The sequence below is a fragment of the Mustela erminea genome, chromosome 6 (assembly GCF_009829155.1).
Source record: "Mustela erminea isolate mMusErm1 chromosome 6, mMusErm1.Pri, whole genome shotgun sequence".
Lineage (NCBI taxonomy): Eukaryota > Metazoa > Chordata > Mammalia > Carnivora > Mustelidae > Mustela > Mustela erminea.
This window is the reverse complement of record NC_045619.1, coordinates 111835892-111863246: the sequence shown is the minus strand read 5'-3', so window position 1 is coordinate 111863246 and position 27355 is coordinate 111835892. Positions and strand designations below refer to the sequence as shown.

Below are 27355 nucleotides of genomic sequence, written 5' to 3'. Positions count from 1 at the left end.
AGAGCAGATTTCTGGCAAGTTTCAGAGGGCATAATTCCAACAAGTCCCACCAATGCAACACCACAGGGATTTCTGTTATCCATTGAGCCACATTAAGCCAATGCCTCTCAAAAAGTTCAGAATCTCAGTCTTGGAGCAGGAGAAGACCCTTCTTTGGGTGTTCTATCTCAGCCCTAGGGTTAGTGATTTCTCCTTAATCTGCTATTTCAATATTATTAGAGTTCTTATTTCTTATAAGCCAATCTCTCATTACTCTGATCCTTTGTTATAGTACATAATTCTTTATATTGGATTCTTCATTGTTTAAATTACTGTGTGGTGGGGCACCTGAGTGGCTCAGTGGGTTAAGCCTCTGCCTTCAGCTCAGGTCATGGTCTCATGGTCTCAGGATCCTGGGATTGAGCCCCGCATTGGGCTCTCTGCTCAGCAGGGAGCCTGCTTGTCCTTCTCTCTCTGCCTGCCTCTCTGCCTACTTGTGATCTCTGTCTGTCAAATAAATGAAGAAAATTTTAAAAAAAAAAGAAAGAAAGAAATTACTGTGTGGTTTCTTTCTCCTATTTGGAGCCTGACAGATACAACTCATTTCAATCAGGCAATGTCACTTCTTATAATTATAGTTTCTGGCTGAAGTTCCCCCCCTCCTTTGCTGAAAATGTTAAGTTTGGCTTTTATCTCCATGAACATAACAGGCACGGTTATTTCATAGTTTGCAACTAGTAACCGCCTCTGGAGCATCTGTGAGTCTCTTCCTAGTGTCTGTTTTTTGTGCTGATTTTTGTTTATTTGCCTCATCCCCTCATTATATTTGATTTTGTGTTGATGATTACAATTTTACAACTATTTATAGGAATAAGTTGTGACAAAGCAAAGATGTGACTTTCCTTCAGGCATGTTTTATTTAAGTTTCTGCCAGGGTCTTAAACATACTGGCAAAATTACCTGAATATAATAACAACTGACATTTTCTAGACAATCCAAAGGACTTAAGAGCAGACTGCAGGTAATATCAGGGTTAGTTTCGATTTTCCTTTACTCTAAAGATGCAGCTTTTAAAAGGCCAGTGTTAAGTACAGGGAGTTACATGAAGTCCCCACTGTTGATCATCACTTAAGTCTGGTGTTTGTTCTTCTAGCCCTGGAAGGCTGTTGCAATGCTGTTCAGATACCCAGCCACCTCTTCTGGCCCAGCAAATGTCTCCTCAGCAAAAACAGTCCCAAATGCTAGACTTAATTCTCTGGATTCCTATCTCATCTTGGATCTTATCTTTGTAACTTTCCACTATTTTTTTAGTTCCTTTTTTTAGTTCCATCTTCAGGCTTAGTTCACACTCAAATCATCATTTCCCCAGAGGAAATCCCCCCCCCCTTCACCTTCCATAACAACCTGTGCATTCTTAATTACCCATTTAATCCTATCAGGCTACAAGTTATTTGAAGGCAAGAACGGTTTCATATTTATTCTTCATATCCTTGGTGTCTATCATGATGCCTTGCGCATGGGAGGCGCACAGCAACTGTTACAGGAGTGAAAGAATGATTAATAATGGCTTTGTTCTGATTTCTTAAGTTTTTGACATTTCCTCCAAAGTGCTGATCTTATCCTTGGGAGCAAGAGTTCAATCTGTTCTCCAACAACTGAATATTAAAGAAGAGCTAAGAAACTTGCTCAGGCTTGCTGTAGACTCCTGTCTTTCTTCCTTTTTCTCATGGAGCTAATCTCTGCTCCACCGAGAGCTTTTCTTTCCAGGTGTTCATGTTTGAGCAAGTCAGAAAGCAAATGATTAGACATTAACTTGGCGTCAAAAAGAAAGCAGCCTGGGATCCCGAAGTGGATTTTTTAAAAAATCCACACACAGAGAATGAATTTTCTTTAAAATGTCATAATCTTCTTTAAAGTATTTTGGCAAGGACAATATGTAAATGTGTGTGAGTAGTGGGTGGGGTTTAAGACGCACGTAAACAGAACTCAGTTTCTTTAATCAGGAAACTTGCTCTTCAAAAGTGGTCAGTTGGGACGCCTGGGTGGCTCAGTTGGTTAAGCAGCTGCCTTCCCCTCAGGTCATGATCCCAGCGTCCTGAGTCCCACATCGGGCTCCTTGCTCAGCAGGGAGCCCGCTTCTCCCTCTGCCTCTGCCTGCCATTCTGTCTGCCTGTGCTCGCTTTCTCCCTCTCTCTCTGATAAATAAATAAAAATCTTTTTAAAAAAAACAAAAAAACAAAAAGTGGTCAATTAACATTTACCCTCAGAGCCACACAACACAGTCAACTACTACAAAACCTTCACCACACATATATGCATTCTCTCTGTAGTTTTTTCTGTGTGTGTGTCTGTGTGTATATATCTTGATCAATAAGAGAGTCTTTTTTTACTACAAAAATGAATGTCATAAATAGGTATTCATTTGTAAAATTGTAAAAAGATGATGGGAGTGTGTGGCTGGCTCAGTCAGTAGACCATGTGACTCTTGATTTGGGGATCATGAGTTCAAGCCTCATGTTGGCATAGAGCTTACTTTAACAATAATAATAATAATAAAACAAAATAAATAGTAAGATGGATGTCAGAAGTGGGTTCTTTCCCCACAAAGAAAATTTCAAGCTCAGTTTGTTCTACAGGCAAGTCTGCGTATTTGAAGAATAGATCATTCTAATTTATAAAGACTTTTTTAGAGAACAAAGAAGAAAGCTTACTCTCCAACTCACTTCACAAGACAAGCAGAGCTTTGAATTAAAAAAAAAAAAATAGTAGGAATAGTATCCTTTAAAGTCAGAAAGGAGACAAAGATGCCCATGATCACCAGGTCCATTCAACATGTCCCAGCCAGCACAATAAAGAAATTCAAGTCATAAGCACTGAAAGGGAGGAAAGAAAATTAGAATATTTTATGGTGATATCATTGTCTTTATAGAAAACTGAAAGGAATTAACAAATTACTAGAATAAACAGGAGAAAGTTTGGCAAGCTGACCGATAACTGCATATACACTGTAGTTCCATTTTATTCACTGGCAACGACCAACTAGAAAATTGCACTTTTAAGAAGCCGCTGTTTCATAGTAACAAAAACCTAGAAATAAGTCTAATGAAAGATATGCGAACCCTATACAGAGTAAATTGTACAACTTTATTGAAAACTTTTAAAAAGACCCAAATAAGGAGAATGGTAGCATCTTTATGGGCAGGAAAGTTTAACCTGAAAAAGTCATACTTCACACACTGATCCATGGATTTAACTCAACTCCAATCAAAATCCAAAACAGAGTTTATGTGTTTGTTTTTATAAAACATGACAACTATGTGAGGAAGCGCAAATGTATATTCTAAAATGTATAGGGAAGAATATCCATGACACTTCTGAAAAGAAGAGGAAAGAGAAGAGCTTAGCTCTGCCAATATAAAGACTTACGAAAAAGCTGCAGTAATTAAGACCAGGATGTCATTGGCACAGAGACAAAACAACCAAGAGAATGAAATAGAGCTCAAAACCAGATCTGTACATATGAGGAATATTAACATATGACCAGGAGGTCATGGAAAATCCTCAGGGGAAAGGAAAACTACTCAGTGACAGAAAACAGGTTATCCATCTGGAAAAAAAAAGAAACACGGATCCCTACCATAAAAATAAATCCTGAATAGATTAAGAACGTGAATGTCAATAGAAAAAAAAAAGTAACATTTAGAAGAAACCATAGGTGACTTTTCTGAACCTCAGAGTAAAGGATAATTTTAAAGTAAGCCCTACTCTATGAAATACTTGACCAGTATTCCTCACAACTGTCAGGGTGTGAAAAGCAAAGACAGACTTAAAACACTGTCCTATACCACAGACTAGGGAGACATGACAACTAAATGCATTGTGGTTTCCTGTCTAAGATCCTGGAATAGGAAAAGGGCATTAATGGGAAAACTGGCAAAATCTATATAAAGTCTGGAGCTTAATTAATAGTAACATTCCTGTGTTGGTTTCTCCGAGTTAAACATGGTAATATCGTAATGTATGATCATGGTAGGGAAAATGGACATTGGTGAGGGGTATACGGGAAATCACTACTCATTATCCCTGAAACTTTTCTGTAAATCTAAAATTATCAAAAAAGAAAAATTCTATTTTAAAAATAAGGAAGACCCCAAAATCTCTAACGATAAAACAAAATATTGGCCAACTTGATGTCAATAAACATAATGCCTTTTTTTTTATCCAAAATACTTCAAATCACTCATTGATGACTGTTAACAAGTGGAGTATTATTAAACATTGGGTATCTGGGGAGTCATTATATTATACTTTAGACTTTCATGTGTTTAAATTTTCCATAATAAAAAAATAAAATCACACAATTAAAAAAAAAAAAAGATCTCTTTAAGAAAGTGAAAAATCTCCTTAAGAAAATAAAAACATGACAAATTACAAACTGGAAGAACGTATTTGCAGTACACATCACTGACAAAAGATTACTACCAAATATACATAAAGATCTCCTAAAAACCAACAAGTAAAGAAAACCCAACCCAATAGGCAAAGGGTAAGAACAGGCATTCCAGAGAGAAGGAAACACGTGGGAGTCATCATGAACAAGGAACTGGCATTCCTAGTGCAGGCCTGGGAAAACATTCTAGACTCTCAGGAGGAAGTGCTTCCTTGTCAAAACGAAATCCCTAGCCCCGATTTCTAAAACAGGTCCCTGAAATAGAACATTTCGTAGACATATTAAAATATAAAAATCTTTTTGAGATGGAACATTTGAGTATAGCTTCCCAGGCCAGGCTTCCTGGAAGGGGGTGGATCTTCAGGCAGAGGCTCTGCTCCCACAGGACACTGACTTGTGACCGAGGAGACAGTCTTAGAGGCAACAACTTCTGCAAAGCAGGTCTTGTTCCTGTGGCTTCCAGGATGCTGCAGCCGATGCCTGAGAGCGCTCCAGGGTGGTGCCTGCTATTTTCCCCTGCCCAGGAGCCTGTCTCCTTGGGGCCAGATTACACCAGTTTTCTCAGTAGAAGGATGGTCTGGTCCAAGAATGACCAAACTGACTCTAGGGTCCCTCTAGCCCAAGGTTCAGGCCCAGGAGAGCTCTTGGACGTATTGGCGTATTCCACTGGTTGTTGAAAAGTCACCCCAAGCCAAATTATCTTCTAAAATTAAATCAAAGCCTCCTAGATCGGCCAGCTTGTGTATTCCACACATTAGGAAGGTGCCTACAGGATGATTCTGAGTCGTTTATGGATCTGTTGACTCAGCTCTTTCTCTACAGCTGTGTCTTAACACTACCTCCACTTGGGCGTATCAGACTAGGCTTTACCCTCGGCTTTCTCTTTGTTCTCTTCAAATAGAACTGGAAACCTCAAAGCCAGCATGAGAGTTTAAGGCCCAGTGTAATGATTAGGAAAAAGTACAGCTGAGATTGAAATGTCTTCTTGTCCCAGAAAATAAAGAAGTGCTCTAAAAATGATGGGAACACGTCAAAAAGACACAGAGACCAGTTTGGAGGAATTCACTCTGGCCAAATCTGGGACAATTTGAGCATCCAAATAAACGCTAAGAGTGAATTATAATTCTTTGAATGGAATAGGAAACCACAAGTCCATGCTGATATAAGTAAGGGAATAAATAGAAGTTTAGTGAGAAACAGGATATTCACGTAGTTTCAAAATACTTTCCCATAACATGCTTTTTAATTCCAAAGGGAAAGAAGTAAATGGCCACTCTCAGCTCAGGCTGCCAGGACAAAACACCATAAACAAGGTGCCTTATAAACAACAGAAACTCATTTGTCACGGTTCTGGAGGCTGGAGGTCTAAGATCAAGGTGCTAGTACAGTCAGGTTCTGATGAGAAACCTCTTCTGGGTTGCAGGCTGCCAACTTCTCATTGTTTCCTTACTTAGAGGAGAGCAAAGAGATGAAGTCAAGTCTCTTGAGACTCTCACGAAGGCACCAGTCCCATTCATGAGGGCTCCACCTTCATGACCTCATTTAATCCTAATAAACTCCCAAAGGCCCCAACTCCTAATACTATCACATTGGAAGTAGGGTTCAACATAATCCTGGGGAGCCAGGCGGGGTATTCAATCCATAACACCATGCTAACATAGTGACCAAAGGCCACGTCCCCTGCTAAAAACCAGAATCATGGTCCACCTGATGGGTTGCCATGAAGAAAACATGGCGTCACTTGTGCAACGTTCCTGCCAAAGATACATAGTAACCAAAGATACAACAAATGAGGAGACATCAGACACACCCAGTCTGAAGAGCATTCAGGAACTGAATAACTGGTCTATTAATCTTCAAAAGTGTCAAGGTCTTAAAAGGCAAGGAAAGACTGAGAAGCTATTTCATACTGAAAGACGCTATAAAGACGTGACAACTACATGCCCCAGGTGATCCCAGGTAGATCTTTCCGCTGTGAAGGACGTACTGGAGCAACAGGTCATGCTTACATGGAGGCTGAGGATTAGATGGTAGGAATATGTAATGTCAATTTCCTATTTTCCAGGGGATTATTGAGGTTGTGTAGGGAAATATCTCCCTTCGTTAGAAACACATGTTAACGTGTTTAGAGATAATGGAGTATCAGGTCAGCAACACAAATTATTGAGGAAAAAAAAAAGAGGTTTCTGTACTGTTTTCAGCTTTCCTGTAAATTTGAGATTGTTTCAAATAAATGAAAAAGAAAAAAAGAAAGGAAGGAAGAAAGAAAGCCAGACAGATGACAATGCTCTGCCCTCGTGAAGAGAACGAGGAACAAAAAGGAAAACAATGTCCACATAGCACACCTAGCATATAATTTGTAATCACCGTGTTTTGACTCACATTTTAAGCCAAGGTGTGACATTAACTAAAGGGACCACTGAGGGTCAGTCCCCTCCTTATTCTGTTCATCTTCTAGCAGTCACCACAGGAGTAAAAGCAGAGAGCTAACAGCTCCAGATGACTGACAGATGAAAATGGAGGAAGAAATGTTCCTAATTCCTGGGACCCCACCTGGGAATTGATGGGACTTACAGCAAAGAGCGACAAGTTCTTCCAGTGGCGGGGTCAAGGGTCGCTGGGCTTGGACTGGGGCAGCTGGGGCTGGGGGAGGGTTCCTAAGCCTGCATGGGTGGGGGCTGCTGGCTCTGCCCAGGCCCAGCTGTCCCCTGGAATGGCTCTTCCCTGCACTTTCCAGCAGTTCCCAGCTGTCAGCTGTGGGAGTCTAGCAGTTCCTGCCTAGCTGGAAAGAGGGGGGACAAAAGAATCGCCAGTTGAGGTCTGCACCATCTCCCCCTTCTCATCAGCTGCCTTTGCAAACAAGGGCTTGGAGGGCTGAGTGAAGCAACAGACCGACCAGCCGGGAAACCTGATGCTGGGCCTGGGGAGACCCTCTGCTTTGGGCCCACCCCAAGTGATATACCCATCCTGGTAAAACTCATTTCTTAAAACTTCCCCTTACTCAGGGTGGGGCACTGGGTGGATCTCTGTGCCCGGCTGTCTAGGAACCTTTGCCGGGCAGTGCACACCGTTTTCTTCTCCTGCTAAAGGGAAGAAGATTCGAGAAGAGGTTTCTTTCAGACTCTCGAGTCCCTGAAAACACAATCTACACCAAATACTCTTTTTAAGATGAGTTTCATCCTGACTGGAAACTGCACACACAAGTCTGGGGCTCCTGGGCCTAAGACCACACAGCTCCTTTCAGAAGTCAGCCCTTACACCTTTATAAGAATCCAAAATTTGAATCAATCACCGCACCGGGGATAGCAATATTGCTGCAACAGAGAAACTCAGCAGATAACGCTATGCGTTCGGCGGAGCCTGCACCCAGGGTCTCGACTGCGAGGAATCAAGCCTACCCGTGGACGACAGTTTAATGAGTAACAGGGTATTTGACATGGTCTCAGAGTAGATCCCCACAAACTGCTTCTTAATTCATTACAAAGGGAAAAATAATAACTAGAGTAGAGAAACCTGGCAGACCCCACTTGAACCTGAATCCAATCATGAGGAAACATCAACCAAGCCCCAGTGGAGCAGTTGGGGGGGGTGGTCAATGCCCTGCATCAGAGATTGACAGGAGCACGTCTGTGATGGAATGAGCTGGCTTTCCTCATAGTCCGGTTGACAGAGAACACACACCCTGGGATGCGGGGATCTCAGTCAGGGGGTGTCAGAGAGGGCTTCTGGGATTTGAGCCTCCTAGGGAAGCTTGGAGGAGGGCCCAAGGAAGCAAGGCCTTGCTTTGGATTGCGCACTGTCAAGAAGCAGGGGTGAGTTATAACTGGGCATCTCAACAATCTTCTCTCGAAGGAGGGCAGGCTAACGCTGTAATGGGCCAGGCAGCAGTTCTTCATGCTGGCCGGAGAATGAAGTGCTTGGTGCTTTGTGGTTTTGGCAATGGTCATGTTTTGTCTGTGTTTGGACATGATTATAGGCTGGTTTTGTTTTTGTCGTAATCCAGCACAGTCACAGAGTGGCCTCGGGGCTGCGGGTGTTTTGGGAGGTTGCTGGTGTTCGACAGGAGAACACCAAGACCTTCCCGTGAGCGTGCTGCTGGCTCCGAACAGCACCCGGGTCTCACAGAGAGTCACCAGCCGGCCCCTGGCTAGCACGGGCTCCGTTTCTCCTTCTCAGAGACCCCCTCCAAACTGCCGCCTACCCTTCAAGAATATGGTCAAGAAAGACAAAGGAAGATTGAGACAAGTGTCCAGATTAAAATAGACTCAACAGAAAAGATAGTACATGACCTGGGCTTTGATTCTGGGTAAGAAAAGTATGAAATTTGAATATGGGTTTTTTTTTATTAGATAGTAGTATATAAATGTTACATTTCTGGCTTCTGATTATTGTTCCTTGAGAGAGAACACACTGAAGTATTTAGGGAGGGGGGATAACGTCAGCAACTTATTCTCAATCTGTTTAGGAGGAAAATGTTTACATAGGGAAAATAATAAAGGAAATTGGGCAAAATGTAAATAATTGGCGTATCTGAGAGAGGGGCATCACGATGTTCCCTATGCTACGCTCACAACATTTTTGTATGTTTGAAATTACAAGAAGATGAAAATTCACTGAAAAAGGATAAACTTGAACAAATGATCTTTTTTTTTTTTTTTTTTTTTTTTTCCAATTTTCTTCCTTCAAAGGGAGTTAGATCACAACAAAAATATAACTCAGCAGTTAGAGCCCCAGAGTCTTTTCTTCCCTGGAATGAGGAGGATTCAGGGTGATGGTTTCTCTGCCGGACTCAAGGAAGAGAACAGAGCTGGAATCTTTGACCAAGTTTCCGTGTTGCCCTGCTGCTTGTCAGCTTGGTAATTCAGCCAGAAGTGGGACCTTAATCACTGTGTGGGTCTGCGGGGATCTCAGAGACCACATTCTTTTCACAAACATGAAAACTAAGGAGCAGCATAGTTGAAGTTTGTTCTTCAACTGGCTTCACGGAGATATGAGAACAAAGCGAGATGTTTTGGAAAGAGTTTTGAAAAGAATGTAGGACCACAAAAGTATAAGGTATCAATAATAGAAATAGACCTTTTGTTAGGTTTTGTTTTGATTTTTGTTTTTAGCTCAGATAAATTTGGTATCATTACATTCAAGTAGTTTTCTTTCATTCTATTCGTATTTTATTTAGAGTTTTTAAAACAATAAATACTGATTATTATCAAATGACTGTCAACAACTACTGACATGATTATAGAGATTTTTTATTCTTTACTTGTGATTGGATTATATCAATAGAGATTCTGATATTGAATCAAACTTGCATTACTAGGCAGAATTTATTATTTTTGATATGCTTTTTTTTTTCTTATTTATGTATTAGAGGGAGAGAGAAAGGAAGAAACAGACTCCACTGAGCTGGGAGCCAGATGTGGGACTCGATCCCAGGACCCTGGGGTCATGACCTGAGTTGAAGGCAGACACTTAACCGACTGAGCCACCCAGGTGTCCCTTGATATGCTTTTTGAATGAATTTGCTAATATTTTACTCAGTAATTTTTGCATCTGTATTCCTAAAGGAGACTGATCTGTAATTTCATTCTTTGATTTGTCTATCAGGCTTTGATATGAATTATGCAAGATTCATAAATAAGTGGATGAACTAGCTTTTATGGCCTGGAATAATTTAAATAACATTGGAATGGACTCTTCTTTAAAGATTAGATAGAACTCAACTGTGAAATCATGTTGTGTGACTGGCAGATTGTCAATTGCCTCTCTGATTTTTTCTATAGTAATTGTTCCATTATTCGTGTGTCAATTTTGACAATTATATTTTTCCTAAGAAAACAGCCATTACCTCTAAGTTTTCAATTTTTGTCAAAGAATTACAAGCAACAGTTTCTTCAAATTATTTTAATATCTGTGTATATGTGGTTATGTCTCAGCTTGTAGTCAGGCTTGTGAAGGATTTCTCCATATTGAGCTATTCAAATAGCCCTAGGATTTAGTTGTCTTTGTAAAAAAAATTTGGTTTTCTATTTTATTGATTTAAGCTTTAATGCTTTTAATTCCTTCCTTGTACTTTCTTTTAATTTTATTGTTCTCATTTAACTTATAAGAATGAGTGTTAAGTTATTTCTTTGTTTTTTATTCTTCAATAATGAAGGCATTTAAGGTTATAATCTTTCTTTGGGATACAAAGAAAAGTTTTAACTCTGTCCTATGTATTTTGGCACAAAGTGTTCTAGAATCTTTAATTTTGATTTTTATTTCTTTTTGATCCAAGGGTTATTTTGGAGGATGTTTCTCTTCATTTTTTAATTTACCTAGTAAAATTCACTCTTTTTCATTTACACTCTTTTTCTATGCATTTTGACAAGTGCCACTAATAATCACCATAATGCAGATACAGAACAGCTCATCGCACTACCCGGTCTCCCCAGGTAATTCCCTTGTGTTACCACTTTGTAGTCAAACCCCGCCCCCCAAATCTTAAACCCTTGCAATCACTGATCTGTTCTCCATCCCTGTAGTTTTGCCTTTTCCAGAATGTCATTTAAATGGAATCATACAGTATGTGGCCTTTGAGTTTGGCTTCTTTCACTTTACATAATACATTCCAGATTCATCCACATTGCTGCTTGCTTGTATCAATAGTTCATTTATTTTTGTTGCTGAATAGTATTCTGCTGCATGGATGTACCACAGTTTGTTTATTCACTCAGCAGTTGGTGGACATTTGGGTTGTTTCCAGGTTTTGGCAATTAATTTTTTTCCAGGTTTTGGCAATTATTAATAAAGCAGTCAGAAATATTCCCATAGCGGTCTCTGTGAACATAGGTTTTCATTTCACTTAGGTAAATATCCAGAAGTAGCTCATGTGGCCAGTATTTGTTCAACTTTATAAGAAACTGCCAAAAATTTTTCCATAATGTCTGTGCCGGCTGATGTTCCCACCAGCAATGTAGGAGAGTTCCAGCAGCTCTGCATGTTCGCCAGCATTTAGTACTATTTGATCACTATGGTGGAAAGTGTTTCTTAGTTTCCAAGTTTTTAAGGTGCCTTTAGACATCTTTGTATTATCTATTTTTATTATTATCTAAATTGAATTGTTATGGTTAGATAACATAGCCAGGAAACTTTCTATTAAAAAATTCTTTTATGGGGCACCTGGGTGGCTCAGTGGGTTAAGCCTCTGCCTTCGGCTCAGGTCATGATCCCAGGATCCTGGGATCGAGCCCCACATCAGGCTCTCTGCTCAGCAGGAAGCCTGCTTCCTCCCTCTCTCTCTGCCTGCTTCTCTGCCTACTTGTGATCTCTGTCAAAAAAATAAATAAAATCTTTAAAAAAAAATTCTTTTATTTGAATATAGTTCACATACACTGTTACCTTAGTTTCAGATGTACAACATCACAATTCAACAGGTTCTGTGCTACGCTGTGCTCACCATGGGTGTAGCTGTCATCTGTCACCATACAATGCTATAAACGGTGATATTTTTAGTTAAGCTTTTCTCTATTATTGACCTTTCTCATATATACATATTTAACTTTTTATTGAGATATGTTTCCTATACCATAAAGTATATAATTAAATGGTTTTTAATATATTCATAATGTTGTGCAACTATCACCCTTACCTATGAAGTGAAGTCTTTACCTCTCAAAAAAAATACCTCCAAACCCATTAGCAATTGCCCCACATTCCCCCTTCGTCTAGCCCATGATAACTACTAATCTACTTTCTGTCACAAAGGATGTGTTTATTATGGACATTTCACTTAATGTGTTTTTTTGTGATTGTTTTCACTTAGCCTAATGTTTTCAAGTTTTATCCACATGGTACCTTGTGCTAGAATTTCATTCCTTTGTGTGACTGAATAACACTCTATTGTATAGATATATTACATTTTATTTATCCGTTTTTCAGTTAGTGGATGTTTGGGTTGTTCTTTTATGCAGTGTTAATTCACAATACTGCTGCTATGCACATTTGTGTACAAGTTATTGTATGAATATAAGCTTTCAGTTCTCTTGAGTATATGCCTAGGAGGGAATTGCTGGATCACATGGGGATTCCGTCTTTAAACTGTTGTGGAACTGATCAATATTCCAGAGCAGCCACACCAGTTTACATTTCATCATGTGAAGGGTTCCTGTTTCTCCACATCTTCACTAACATTGGTTATCATAGCCATCCCAGTGAGTAGAGGATGTCTCCCATCTCACTGATTTGCATTTACCTACTGACTAATGATATTAAGCATCTTTTCATGTACTTATTGGCCATTTGTATATTTTCTTTGGAGAAATGTCTGTTCAAATATTGTGCCCTTTTTAAATTGGGCTAGTAGACTTTTAATTATTGAGTTGTAAGAGTTCTTTATATATAATATATATATATATTTTTATAGTAGACTCTTATCTGATGTATGAGTCCACAAGTATTTTTTCTCATTCTGTGATAAAACCCTGTACTTTTTAACTAAGTTTTAAAATTTTAATCCCCGTATTGTTAACATATAGTGTTATATTAATTTCAAGTGTACAATGTAGTGATTCAACAATTCTATACATTACTCAGCACTCATCATGCTAAGTGTACTCTCAGTCTCCTTCACCCACTTCTCCCACTTCACCCCCATCTTCACCTCTCCTCGGTAACCATCAGTTTGTTCTCTATTTTATTTTCCTTTGCTCATTTGTTTTGTTTCTTAAATTCCACATATGAGTGAAATCATACAGTAGTTGTCTTTCTCTGACTGACTTATTTTGCTTACCATTATACTCTTTAGCTCCATTCATGTTGTTGCCAATATTTTGTATATATTTATCACTTCTTTTTTTATATATACCACTTCTTTATCTATTCATCTATCGATGGACACTTGGGCTGCTTCCATAATTTGGCTATTGTAAATAGTGCTACAATAAGCATAGGGGTGCATATACCCATTTGAATTAGTGTTTTTGTATTTTGGGGTAAATACCCAGTGGTGCAATTACTGGATCATATGGTAGTTCTATTTTTAACTTTTTAAGGAAACTCCATGCTGTTTTCCACAGAGGCTGCACCCACCAACCACGCATGAAGGTTCCTTTTTTTCCCTTCATATCCTTGCCAACACTTGCTGTGTTTTTTAAAATTTTATTTTACTTATTAAATTTATTTTAGCCATTCTGGCAGGTGTGAGATGGTATCTCCTTATACTTTAATTTGCATTCTGTGATGTTGAATGATGTGGAACATCTTTTCATGTGTCTGTTGGCCATCTGAATGTCTTCTTTGGAGAGATGTCTGTTCATGTCTTCTACTCATATTTAGTTGTATTATTAGTTTTTTGAGTATTGTGTAAGTTCTTTCTATATTTTGGACACTAGCCCTTTACTGTATATGTCCTTTGTAATTATCATCTCCCATTCCATAGGTTGCCTTTTAGTTCTGTTGATGGTTTCCTTCACTGTGCAGAAACTTTTTATTTTTATGTCGTCCCAATAGTTTACTTTTGCTTTTATTTGCCTTGCCTCAGGAAACATATCTAGAAAAAAGGTTGCTACGACCAATGTCAGAGACATTACTGCCTGTGCTGTCTTCAAGGATTTTTATGATTTTCAGGTCTTACATTTAGGTCTTCAATCCATTTTTTAGTTTATTTTTGGGTACAGTGGAAGAAAGTGGTTCAATTTCATTCTTTTACATGTAGCCGTCCAGTTTTCCCAGCACCAGTTGTTGAAAAGAATTTTTCTCATTGTATATTCTTTATTCTTTTGTCAAAGATTAATTGACCATACAACTGTGAGTTTATATTCTATTCTGGATTTTCTACTCTGTTCAATTGATCTAGGTGTCTGTCTTTAATGCCAGGACCATACTGTTTTTTGTTTTGTTTTAATTTTTTATTTTTTATAAACATATATTTTTATCCCCAGGGGTACAGGTCTGTGAATCACCAGGTTTACACACTTCACAGCACTCACCAAAGCACATACCCTCCCCAATGTCCATAATCACACCCCCTTCTCCCAATCCCCCTCCCCCCAGCAACCCTCAGTTTGTTTTGTGAGATTAAGAGTCACTTATGGTTTGTCTCCCTCCCAATTCCATCTTGTTTCATTGATTCTTCTTCTACCCACTTCAGCCCCCATGTTGCATCACCACTTCCTCATATCAGGGAGCGAAATAAGTCAAGCAGAGAAAGACAACTATCATATGATCTCCCTGATATGAGGACCATACTGTTTTGATTACTACAGCTTTGTTATATAACTTGAAGCCTGAAATTATGATAGCTCCAATTTTGTTTTTATTTTTCAAAATTGCTTTGGGTATTTGGGGTCTTTTGATAGGGATAGGGATTGCATTAAATTGGTAAGATACTGAGTTTCATAGACTTTTAAAAAATATCTATTCTTCCAATCCATGAGCATGGAATGTCTATTTCTTGGTATCATCTTCAATTTCTTTCATCAGTGTTTTCTAGTTTTCAGAGTAAAACAGGTCTTTCACCTCTTTGGTTAAGTTTATTCCTAGGTATCTTTTTTGGTACAATTATAAGTGGGATTGTTTTCTTAACTTTGCTTTCTGCTTCTTCATTTTTAGTGTATAGGAATGCAACAGATTTCTGTGCATTGAATTTGTGTCCTGTGACTTTACTGAATTGATTTATTAGTTCTAGTAGTTTTTGGTGGAGAGGTTAGGGTTCTCTATATAAAGTATCATGTTATTTGCACACAATGAAAATTTTACTTCTTCCTTACCAATGTGGATACCTTTTATTTCTTTTTGTTGTCTAATTGCTGTGGCTGGGATTTCCAATATTATGTTGGATAAAAGTGGTGGGAGTGGACATCCTTGTCTTGTTCCTGACCTCAGGGGAAAAGCTCTCAGCTCTCTCAATGGTTATTTTCTCCAATGAGCATGAGGTTCACTGTGGGTTTTTCACATGAGGCCTTTATTGTGTTGAGGTACTTTCCCTCTAGCACTACTTTGTTGCAGGTTTTTAATCATGAATAGACATTGTACTTTGTCAAATGCTTTTTCTGCTTCCATTGAAATGATAATATGTTTTTAATCTTTTCTCTTATTAATGGTATGTATTGTGAATGATGAACACCCTTACATCCCAGGAATAAGTCCTAGTTAATTGTGGTGGATGATTTTTCAATGTGTTTTTGGGTTTGGTTTGCTGGTATGTTGTTGAGGATTTTTGCATCTGTGTTCAGCAGAGATACCGTCCTGTAGTTTTCCTTTTGTGTGTGTCTTTCCTGGTTTGGTATCAGGATACCAAGTTCATAGAATGAATTTGGAATTTTTCTTTCTATTTTTTTGACAACTTTGAAAAGAATGGGCATTAATTATTCTTTAAATGTTTGGTAGAATTCACCTGAGAAGCCATCCTGTCTTGGGACTTTTGTTTTTTTGATTACTGATTTAATTTCTTTGCTGGTTATTGGTCTGTTCAAATTTCCTATTTCTTCCTGCTTCAGTTTTGGTAGTTTATATGTTTCTAGGAATTTATCCATTTCTTCTAGGTTGTCCAACTTGCTGGCATATAATTTTTCATTTATAGTTTCTTACAATTATTTGTATTTCTGTGGTGTTGGTTGTTATTTCTCCTCTTTCATTAGTGATTTTGTTTATTTGGATCCTCTCTCTCCCTTTCTTTTTATGAGTCTGGCTAGAAGTTAATCTTTTGAAAGAAACAGCTCCTGGTTTCATCAATTTTTCATTCCTTGTTTTTTTAGTTTCTATATTATTTATTTCTGTTCCAATCTTCATTATTTCCTTCTTTCTCCTGGTTTAGATATTTGTTTGTTGTTCTTCTTCTAGTTCCCTTAGGTGTAACCTTCAGTTGTTTATTGGAGATTTTTCTCGCTTCTTGAGGTGGGTCTGTGTTGCTATAAAATTCCCCCTTAGAACAATGTCTGCAGACACCTGCAGATTGAAATGAGTCTGAAATGAGTCTCATATAGGAAGCATATAGACGGTTCTTGTTTTTGTATCTGTCACCTTAAGTCTTTTTTTTTTTTTTTAAGATTTTATTTATTTGACAGAGAGAGAGAGTGAGCACACAAGTAGGGGGAGGAGCAGACAGAGGGAAAAGCAGGTTCCCTGCTGAGCAAGGGGCCCGGTGAGGGACTTGATCCCATGCCCCTGGGATCATGACTGCACCAAAGGCAGACATTTAACTGACTGAGCAACCCAAGCATCTCCTTTATGCCTTTTGATTGAAGCATTTAGTCCATTCACATTCACAGTAATTATTGGTATGTACTTATTGCCATTTTGTTACTTGTTTTGCAGTTGTTTTTGTAGTTTTTCTCTGATCTTTTTTCCTCACTCTCTTTCATGGTTTGCTGGCTTTTTTAAGTGGTATACTTGGATTCCTTTCACTTTATTCTTTGCATATCTATTACTGGCTTTTGATTTGTAGTTACTTTTCAGTTTGTATATAACATCTTCTGCATACAGCAGTCTATATTAAGTTAATGGTCACTTAAATTTGAACCCGTTCGGGCGCCTGGGTGGCTCAGTGGGTTAAAGCCGCTGCTTTCGGCTCAGGTCATGATCCCAGGGTCCTGGGATCGAGTCCCACATTGGGCTTTCTGCTCAGCAGGGAGCCTGCTTCTCTCTCTCTCTCTCTCTGCCTGCCTCTTCATCTACTTGTGATCTCTCTCTGTCAAATAATAAATAAAATCTTTAAAAAAAAAAATTGAACCCGTTCTTTACTCCCCACTGTAATGTTTTAGGTATATGGTGTTCTATATTATGTCTTTTATTTTAAGAATCCCTTGACTTTTTTTTTTTTTTAACAGAAATACTATTACTGCTTTTGTGGTTTTTACTTTTCATACTCTCATTTATAGTCTTTCCTTTCCACTCAAAGAGTTACTTTTAATATTTCTTGTAGGACTAGTTTAGTGGTCATAAACTTAAACTTTTGTTTGGGAAACTCTTTCTCTTTCCTTCTATTCTGAATTATATCCATGCTGGATAGTTTTTTGGGCTGCAGACTTTTCCCTTTCAGCACTTTGACTAGATCATGCCCCTCCCTTCTGACCTGCAAAGTTTCTATTGAAAAATTGCTGATAGCCTTATGGAGTTTCCCTTTTATGTAACTGACTTCTTTTCTCTTGTTGCTTTTATTTTTATTTTTTCTTTATCACTGCTTTTTGCCATTTTAGTTAATGTGTGTTTTGGTGTGGACCTCCTTGGGTTGATTTTTGGGGGGATCTCTGTGCCTCCTGGGTCTGGATATCTGTTCCCTTTTTCAGATTAGGACATTTTTCAACTATTAACTCATCAAATAATTTTTCCCCTCCCTTTTCTCTCCTTCTTCTTCTTTGCCCCTTATCATGCAAATGTTCTTATGCTTGATGAAGTCACTGAGTTCCCTAAGTCTATTCTCATTTTCCGTAATTCTTTCTCCCATTTGCTCTGCTTGATTAATTTCCATTACTCATTCTTCCAGGTCATTAATTCATTATTTCTCTAAGTTGTTATTTATTCCATCAAGTGTATTTTTAATTTCATTTATTGTGTTCTTAATTTCTGATTGGTTTCTTTTTATCTCTTTGTTGAGGGTATCACTGATGTCCTCTACTCTTCTCAAGCCTGGTATCTTTATGATCATTACTTTGAATTTCTATCATGTGTATTACTTATATTCATTTCACTTAGGTCTCTTGTTATGGTGTGGTCCTGTTCTTTCATTTGGAACATATTCCTCTGTCTCCTCATTTTGTCCAACACTCTGTGTCCATTTCTGTGTGTTAGAAATGTCAGCTAAGCCTCCAGCTCTTGAATGTCCTTATGAAGATGTCCTGTAGTACTCTGCAGTGCAGTGTCCCATTCCCTAGGACCTGGCACTTCAGGAAGTGTCTCCTATGTGTGTTGTATGTGCCTTGCTGTTGAGTTCTGGCTGATTTTTCCTTCAGTCCATTCATCTGCAGAAGCTCTTTCTGCCTGTTTTGGGCAGTGTTTGGTACCCAGCTGAGTGGGAGAAATTTTAACAAGGTGCGCACTGGTCTGTTTGCTAAGTAAGACCTGATGCCACCACTGCTGGAACTGAGATCCCACAAAAGTTATGGATCAGGACACTTATTGCTGGTGAGGTTTGCATCAGTCTTCTATGAGAAGGGCCCCATGGTACCACAGCAGAGGTGAGCATGACTGGGAAGGGAGAACTCAGTGAAGCATAGGGGCATGGGACTTGGTGTAAGCAAATTAGGCAGCAGTGTGGGCACTGCAGTGATTCTTGCAGGTGGCCATATGTTTATGCCGTAGGGGGTGGGGAATGATACCTGTCAGATCCTTTGTTCCTGGAGAGGCAGTCTCATGGTCCTGTCTCTCTGGGACATCCCCTGAGATAAGAAAATCACTCTCTCTACCGTGTGACCCAGGCGTTTTTCAAATTGCTGCTTCTACACTGCATCTCTTTATCTCTGCTGACTCTGTATCATGCTGTCTTTTTAAGGACAGGACTCTACTTCTTAATGCCCTCCAGACTCTCCTAGATTGAGTACACACATTTTTTAAAATTCCAGGCTTTAAGTCCTGCTCGTTGTAAGAACTCACAAAATTCAGCCCTTCTCACTATCAAAGCTAAATGTTATGGGGATTCATCTTCCCCATGTGGCTCCCCAGTGTGACAGTCTGTTTCTTGCCCTTCACTGCGACCCTAGTTCCCTCCTGCCACAGATGCCCATAATTCATTTTGCTCCCAAACAGCATTTCTGGGAAACATTTGTTTCCCCAATTCCTGCTTTCTTCCAGTGTCCCTGCCTTTTTCTTACAGTCTCTTGACAGTCTCCCCCCACCTCTAGAATGCTTCAGATGGTCTACTTCCACCAGAGCTCAAGATTTGTGACCTGACTCCTTTACGCAGATAGAAATATAGCTTGCTGTGTTCATCTGGTGGAAAAGCAGAGGCATTCTGAAATACATGAGCCCTTCCTGAAAACCAGTTTGTACAATAACCAGGAATTTTTACTCAAATCCAAAGGAGACTTGAATAGAGAAATTTTAGACACTGAAGTGAGGGTGATGTTTTGAAGGTGTTTTTGGCCAGAGATTTTTCCAGACCCCTCAATTCAGTGGCATAGAAACTGTAACACTTCTTTAGTTCTAGAAAAACAGATTTTTGGTTGTCCAAGCAACCAAATTTCAGCCTGGTGTCAAGAAAAAGATGCTCTCCATCTTTTTCCTTCTAGGAAAAAGAAACCAAACTAGGCAGCCCTTGTTGTCTCTCATGTTACCAATTCTTCTAGAGATTCTGGAGGTTCCTTTCATTTGGCTTACAAAAGGAACATCTAGAATGTTTACAGTCTAACCTGGAGAACTGGAGGTATCTCCTTGGGTATTTCTTCTGCACATAAGAGACAAAGCTATTTCATTTAAGCCAAAAACGCATGGAAGGGGATTTTTCAGTATGAGCTTTAACTATTTTACTGTTAAGGCCAATCTAACTGTGCATTAAGCCTACTGAGGCTCACACGATATAAGCCTGGGAACTACTATCTCGAGGTCCTCAGTACATACACTCAAATATCTGTCCTCCTTGTTTGGAATCAGAGCATATCAGAAACAAATTTCCTTGGTGATCTTGTTAGAATGTGTTAGAACAGCTTTACTATCACCCCACTATCTGTCTCTCCAAACTGGGGCCTCTTGACTTTCTTTGCAGATGTAGCCCCATTCCAGCCTCCAAACCAAATCCCTGTGGTAGAAAAGATCTATAGTCCAGCACTGCTAGTTCAGGCTGGTGCCCATATCTGATGAGTGAATTTCTTCCTATTTCTGAGACTTTTAGGCTGGCTCTATTTGGGTTAACTGAGGTTTTGTCTTGCTTCCTGTACACGATCTCTGTTATAAAAATGCTAGGACTTGGGGCGCCTGGGTGGCTTAGTGGGTTAAGCCTCTTCCTTCGGCTCAGGTCATGATCTCAGGGTCCTGGGATTGAGCCCCGCATCGGGCTCTCTGTTCAGCAGGGAGCCTGCTTCCTCCTCCCTCTCTGCCTGTCTCTCTGCCTACTTGTGATCTCTGTCAAATAAATAAATAAAACCTTTAAAAAAAAAAAAAAAAAAGCTAGGACTTGGCTTGCACATTCCAGTCTCCATAGCTGGGTCCTGATATCTGCTGACTCCTTTGCTGATGCAGGTTCTGCTTTCCATACTGCTGAGTGTCCCTTGCCTCCAGCCATGCTGATATGCAGCCTACTCCTTGATACATATACCTGCTGCTCTGCTGGCATACTGTCAGTCTCTAGTGCAACCCATCTGCCAGATTCGGAGTATGCTCTGAACGTAGAGATAAACAAGTGGGACATGAGAGAAAGAGTAAAGAAAACTCTAAGGTTTGGCCTGAGAAACTAGAAGGAGGGAGTTGCCATCAGTGGACGGGAAGGGCTGTAAGTAGAACATGCATGGCGTTGCAGGAGGAAGACCAGAAGTTCAGTTTTGGATATGCTGACACAGAGATGTTCATTGGCTATCCAGCTACAGAGACTGAGTTGGTCACTGGACATACATTTCTGGAATGTGGGAGAGAGGCCTGGACTGGAGGTTATTATTTTGGATGTCACTAGTATGTAGCCAGCATATAAGCCATTGCACTGGGTGAGATCACCTAAAAAGGTTGATGTAGATAGAAAGTCCAAGAACTGAACCAAAAGACACTCGTACATTAGAGATTGAGGAGAAGAGGAAGAATCAAAAAAGACTGCTTTCTGGAAAACTGGTTGCTCTTTTCCAGCAAATAATTAGTAAACATGACCATAGATGCATGCTGGGATCTAACCAGAGTTCTTCCTCTGTTTCTTCACAGAATGTGCCTCACTTTACACACAAATAGGATGCTACATACCACTGGCAGAGGCCTTTTTTATATAGTTCTTACCATGGACTTGGATTTGCTCCAAGTCCTCTTTATTTTCTCCTGGTATGTGTGGGATCAGTACTGTGATTTCCATGAACATGCAGCAGCAGAAGAAGTGAAGCTCTGTCTAGAGAGCAGTGCAGTTTTATAGGGTCCCATCTGATAGAATAAAAGGTTTAAGAACAACTTTCTACCCAAATATGCTAATCAATCATATCTGCAGGTGAGCATTTGGCTTTTTGTGTATATAGATTCATCACCTGGTAAATGGTGATTCTTTGGGAACTATTTTCTCTCTTTTTAAGGAAAAATTGAAAAAAAATTGTGTTTAGTTAGCTTTTATAATAAAGTATCATCTCCTAGCTAAAATGTAAACTATTTAAAATATTAAAAGCCCAGAAAACAATCTTAAACAAACCCATTTGAAAAAATGTATAAAAGGGAAGCAGAGCACCATAAACTTGGTGGCTTAAAACAACAAAATTTATTCACTCACAATTCTAGAGGCAGGAAGTCCAAACCAAGGTGTTGGTGTGCTCTTCCTTGTCTTTTCAGTTTCTGGTGGTCCCCAGCAATCCCTGATGTTCTTGGCTTGTTGCTTTACCTTCCAATCTCTGCCTCTGTCTTCACGTGGTCTTATTTCCTGTGTGTCTGTGTCCAGATTTCCATTTACTTAGAAGGACACCAGTCAAAATATTAGGGCCCACACTAACCCAGGATGGCCTCATCTTAACTTGATTACAACTGCAAAGCCCTACTGCCAAAAAGGGTCACATTCACAGATTCTGGATTCTGGGGAGATAGGAATTGGGCGGGGGGGCGGGGGCGCACACTATCCAACCCAGTAGAGTAAGAGTGAATTGAATTTACTCAATATGTAGCCAAAATACAATATATCATTCTCATAAAGATGAGCATATATGCCCAGAGCAGAACAGTTAACAAAGTAAACACACAAGAGGATTTACCCTAATTCCCAGTTCATATTACACTTCACTGTATTTCTCTAGTGTATTTTCAGAAACTATAGCACTCTTCTACTGTGCTCCACTGTGTTTCATAGATTCCTTAGTTGGCTACTTGCTTGCCCTTTTGTAAGTCATCCCTGATAGGTTTGATAGTCTACTAGGGCCAAAAATGAATCAGGTAGCTTTCTGTTTCTTCCTTTATCTCTGCTTCACACAGAATCCCAGATTAGTTGCCTCAAGCTCTTCCCCTGGTCTCTGAACTTTTGGATCTAATCAGCTTGGATAGCAGTGAGCCTAACTTCTTCAGAGCTATGCTTGGCCTCCTAAAGGGACAATCTCCTATGGAATGCAAACTGGCTCCCTCCATTCAAACATGGGTCAATGAAAGTGAAAGCACAAAAAGTTGGGTGTTAGGTCATGGATACCTCTTCCTTACTCTGAGTGCCACTCTTCCCTGTTATGTGGAGCAGTGGGCAGGGTGCCCCCAACCAGGATCAAGCACATAGTTTACAAGTGGGAGAGCATGCTCCTTTCTGATGTCTTCTTATACCCTGTATTTCCAGTTTACCAAGTGGCTGGAGATCTTCATCTTGGCTGTCAACATGTAGACATGGTTATTTTGAAATACACAATCCAAACAAGGAATCCCAGATATTTACCTCATAGCATAGATTTGAATTCTGTCACTTCAGCACTATATAAACTAAAATACTAAAACAGCTTTTTTTTTTTTTTTCTTTTCAGCATCAACTTTTCCTTTAATGTCAGAATATTTCTGCTGCATCAGTTGCCTCCTTGGGCCAAATATTAGGTACAATTTATGCTAACCCAGTTTATTTCTACTGAAAGAAGATCTTTGCTTATCATGTCTGTCCTTTCCTCCCTAAGAGACAAACTAATAGGTAAAACCTGCCTACTTGAAGAAGTTGAGGTTCTCAACAGATGACTGAGTGCAGTGCTAGGGAGAGTCTCATGAGCTAGTTGATAAAACCAGACATTATTCATCTCTTCCCTATAACACCAAAATTCTTCCAAGGAAAATATCAATCTGGTTAACCTGCTAACTTTACCTGCTCCCAGGACCGCTAACTTCAACACAACCTCTCATTCCTCAACTACTGTAACTATAAATAGTAAGTCACTAACAATGGAGAAAAAGAAAATAAATAAAAATGGAAAAACCCTTCCTTTCATGCTCAAGTTCTTTTCTACAAATTCGTTCCCATAGGTTCCTAATTCTTGCTGAAAAATGGTATCGTTAAGCTTGTCAGGAGAATGCAAAACACTGATATATTTCTTCCTAAAGGGAAGTGTGTAACTAGTAGCTGACAAAGATTTGTGAATATAAGAAATAATCATACAGATTCACTTCTGGCTCGGTTACCCCACTTCCATACATGTGCCCTTGCCTCAAAGTGGGTAACAAAGATCACCCACCAAAGTATAGAAAGACAAACCCTAGAATGGGTATAAACTACTAAATATTCTCATCTCTTTTCATTCTTGTTTTTATGACTCAAAATGTATGTATACATTCGTGTGGTAATAAATGTTTACCTCTAATCACATTTAACCTGGACACTGTTAATTCATGGCAAAAGAGTCAATGAAATAAGAATGCATCAAAAAGCCTCCAGGGAATGGTTTCTAAGATTCAGGGCAGGAGCCTCTACAAAGCGGTTTCAGACAGTAGAACCAACTACCTGTTCCATTTGGTTATCTCAAAAGCACATCGAATGCAAGGTGTTATAACCAAGGTCATCATGTTCCTCCTCCGTCCTCATCCTGTTCCAGGCTTCCTCTAACTCACTAAATGGTGTTAGTTGTGAAAGCCAAAAATCTACAAGCCATCTTTGACTCGCCCCTTTCCTCATTCACCCTAGCCCAACCCATTATCAAGTCTTATCAGTTTTATCTACTTCATTACTCTGGAGATGGCCACTGCCACCACCACAACTGCTCACCTCACCATAGTCTCCTAAGTATCCACACCAACCATCAACAGTCCTCTAGAGTCTATTCTTCACATTAATGCAGGTTATTCACTTTCCACTCAAATTTGCAAACAGTACTTTGAAATAGTTCGCAAACACCCAAGAAAAAAAATAAATGCATACACTATAAAGCATAATAAAATGAGTATTTCCATTTTACTCATGCACCTACATTTTGAGGGCGGGGGGAGCAAATGTAACTCCCCTGCATAAAATCCAAGTAATTCATCCACAGAGATATTTTGGTTCCTAGGTTATGGCTGCCACTTCTTACCTGAAGATCTTCGATGTTACTACTTAAATATGCTCTCCTGCTTTCATTTTCTGCCCTCCTAACTTCTCTTACACAACTCTCCCCAGGGTACCCAGGGTTTTCCTTCACAAGCACTTACACTAGAAATGGCATATTTATGACTGATTGTTACAAGTCTAAAGCTCTGTGTTGGCACAGACTGAATCTTTTTTGCTTGTCATTGCAACGATTGTACCCACGTAATACACTGGCACCAGTAAATGTTTGTTAGACGATGAAAGGTGAATTGGTTGAACTATGAGCGGAGAACAGGGAAAGGAAAAATCCTTAGAATTTCCTGTGTGGTAGAGTCATTTCATGTGAAAGGGGCTTCTCCCCATCAGTGAATCCTACTTTTAATGAATTGTAGCCCACGGGGTAGTATATGTATCATAAGAATTGCCTAATTTGATTGCATCAGCTTTAGACATGCTTCATGAACTTCAACCAGTGGGCCTCTCCGTATTATCTCTATTCATTTAGCTACAGTCTATGCACAACTGCCCTTAGGACTAGCGCTTTAAAAGTTCACATCTTTACTTTGACCTCGCTCAACCAAGAAGGTGTACTGGGAACCAAAATTAAGAGCTCAATAAATTATCTATTGCTACTATATAGTTGGAGAAATTTTAACTGAACACAGGTTTGTATTAAGTATATATACTTTAAGTAAATATTCTATAGCTGTAAATTTGAATGTAAAATATTGAATTTATAAGTATCCTTTGCCATGGATCAGCTATAAGCCGAGTTTTTAACAATGTATATATACTTCTTAAATAAGTATCTTAAGAAACTAAAACATGAAGCACTGATTCTCACAATCACCTAGAAACAAATTTTTATTCTTTAAAGCCAGGAGAAACTATTCTTTATGTAAAAACTGAAGTTACTTCTATCTTACAGGCTATTTTATATATATATATATATAGAGAGAGAGAGAGAGAGAGAGATAAAGATAAAGATAAAGAGAGAGAGACACTGTATTTATTAGGCCCACAATTTTGACTGGGATTTAAATTCAGGTTCTGCAGTTTCTGGCAATGACCCCTAGAAAACTCATTTAGTTTCCTCATCTAGGAGAGAGGAGCATTGCCTGGTTAACAGGACTATCTGAATTTCAAACAAAGTAACATATAAGGAAGCACCAGTCACAGTCTGTACTTGGTAAAGGTTAAAAAAATTAACAGAAACTTTATAGCATTGTAGCATATACAGGTTATAAAATTCTATAAAGGTAGTTAAGTTATAAATAAAACACAAATCCCAGAGTATCTCTTGTTTATATTAAAGCAAACTGTCAAAATCTTGGCCCAAACCCTAGAATAAACCTACAGCAGGAAGTAAAATAATCTGGTTTCAAGGAGGATGAGTATGCACAAAAGCTGCATGCTCTCTGGCTGAAAAGGTTATCACGGACTCATATGTGTTAACTATCTCAGTGTTAATACTAATTTTTTAAAAGCTCCTGAAAGTTTTGCTCACATTATTTTTGTTTTCCAAGATCAAGCACAGAGAAGCTTTTCCTCTCTTTCCCTTTTGTAGCTCTGACCCTCTCTGCCTATGAGAGCACTAGGGACCACACACAGGGCCTGCCAGGTTAGTGCTCTGGGCTGTGTGCTAGGGTCTTCTGCAGTAATGACTTCAAATACTTGACCTAACTTGACCAAACTGCAACCTTCCCTTCATTCTCCTCAGCGGAAGTTGTGTGCTATAATTGATTTGAAACACTGCCCCTTTCAGATGGTGACTTGGTCAAATGTATCTGGTCTCTTCCGCCTCATGCACAAGCATACCTTTACTGTTTCTTTCAAGTAAAATGAGCAAAAGATGTGAAGAAAACTCTTGTCAGTCATTTCTGTAGACCTCAGCACAACTATTTTGTCCATTTTTCAATATAATATATTTTCTTGACAATTTAGATACCAAGATAAGACTTAAATTTAACATTTATAAATATTTAAGGAAAAAAAGAATCAATTTGGAAACTTTACCAACAAGTTATCAAAACAAAGGTTTGTTTTTTGACACTGCATGTACAATATTCTATGGTTTGCCATTACTTCCTCTCTAGGAAGAAAGATAAAATGAGAAATACAGTATAGAAGTAAGTCGTTGGAAGTTGGTAGTTTTTTTCAACACTTAAAGAGACACGAGTCAGAAAAAGTGCAATCCAACAAACCAACTGCAGAAGCCATTTTGCAACAAATTTGAATATGGACCACATATTAGATATTAAGTAATTATTATTTTTGTTAAGTATAAAAACGCCATTATAGTTGTGTTTTTGTTGTTTTTAAAAAAGATCTTATTGGTCAGAGACACAAACTTAAGTATTATAAGTAAAATGATTCATGTGGAAATGCATTAAAATATTTCAGCTTAAAAAAATCACATTATGTGTGTCGTAGTGGTGTGGGGTAGAGAGGTAATAAATATAATAGACCAGAGTATTCTAATACTGCTGTTAATATATATATAACAAACAAAATAGTGGAATATCATGTCTCTATATAAGTGGCACCTGGTGTAATGCACCATACAGACCAAAAAACAAAAACAAAAACAAAAACAACCCCCCCCCCAAACAGTACTTAGGTTATGCACTGCTAAGCACACCTGTGACTTGTGAGAGTCAATCTAGTGTCAAAATGTTAGGGTTGTATGGGTAATATATAGGTAGGAAAATGGAAAGAATACACGGGTATCCCAGGATCTCCTACAACTCAGAGAAAAGTAGACGGGGAGGTAAGAGAGCTGTGGTATTTGCTTATATTAGAATTAAGGTATTATGAAAACAGAAGACAAA

At 38.9% G+C, this 27355-nt stretch overlaps 1 long non-coding RNA gene across 1 annotated transcript in view; it reads left to right on the top strand.

Moving 5' to 3' along the window:
* Window positions 1–23473, top strand: part of LOC116594219 — a 34575-nt gene extending 11102 nt beyond the window's left edge. Inside the window, exon 3 of the long non-coding RNA XR_004287103.1 lies at window positions 23005–23473. This is a non-coding gene — a long non-coding RNA (uncharacterized LOC116594219). The remainder of the gene's footprint in view (window positions 1–23004) is intronic.
* Window positions 23474–27355: the final 3882 nt, after the last annotated feature.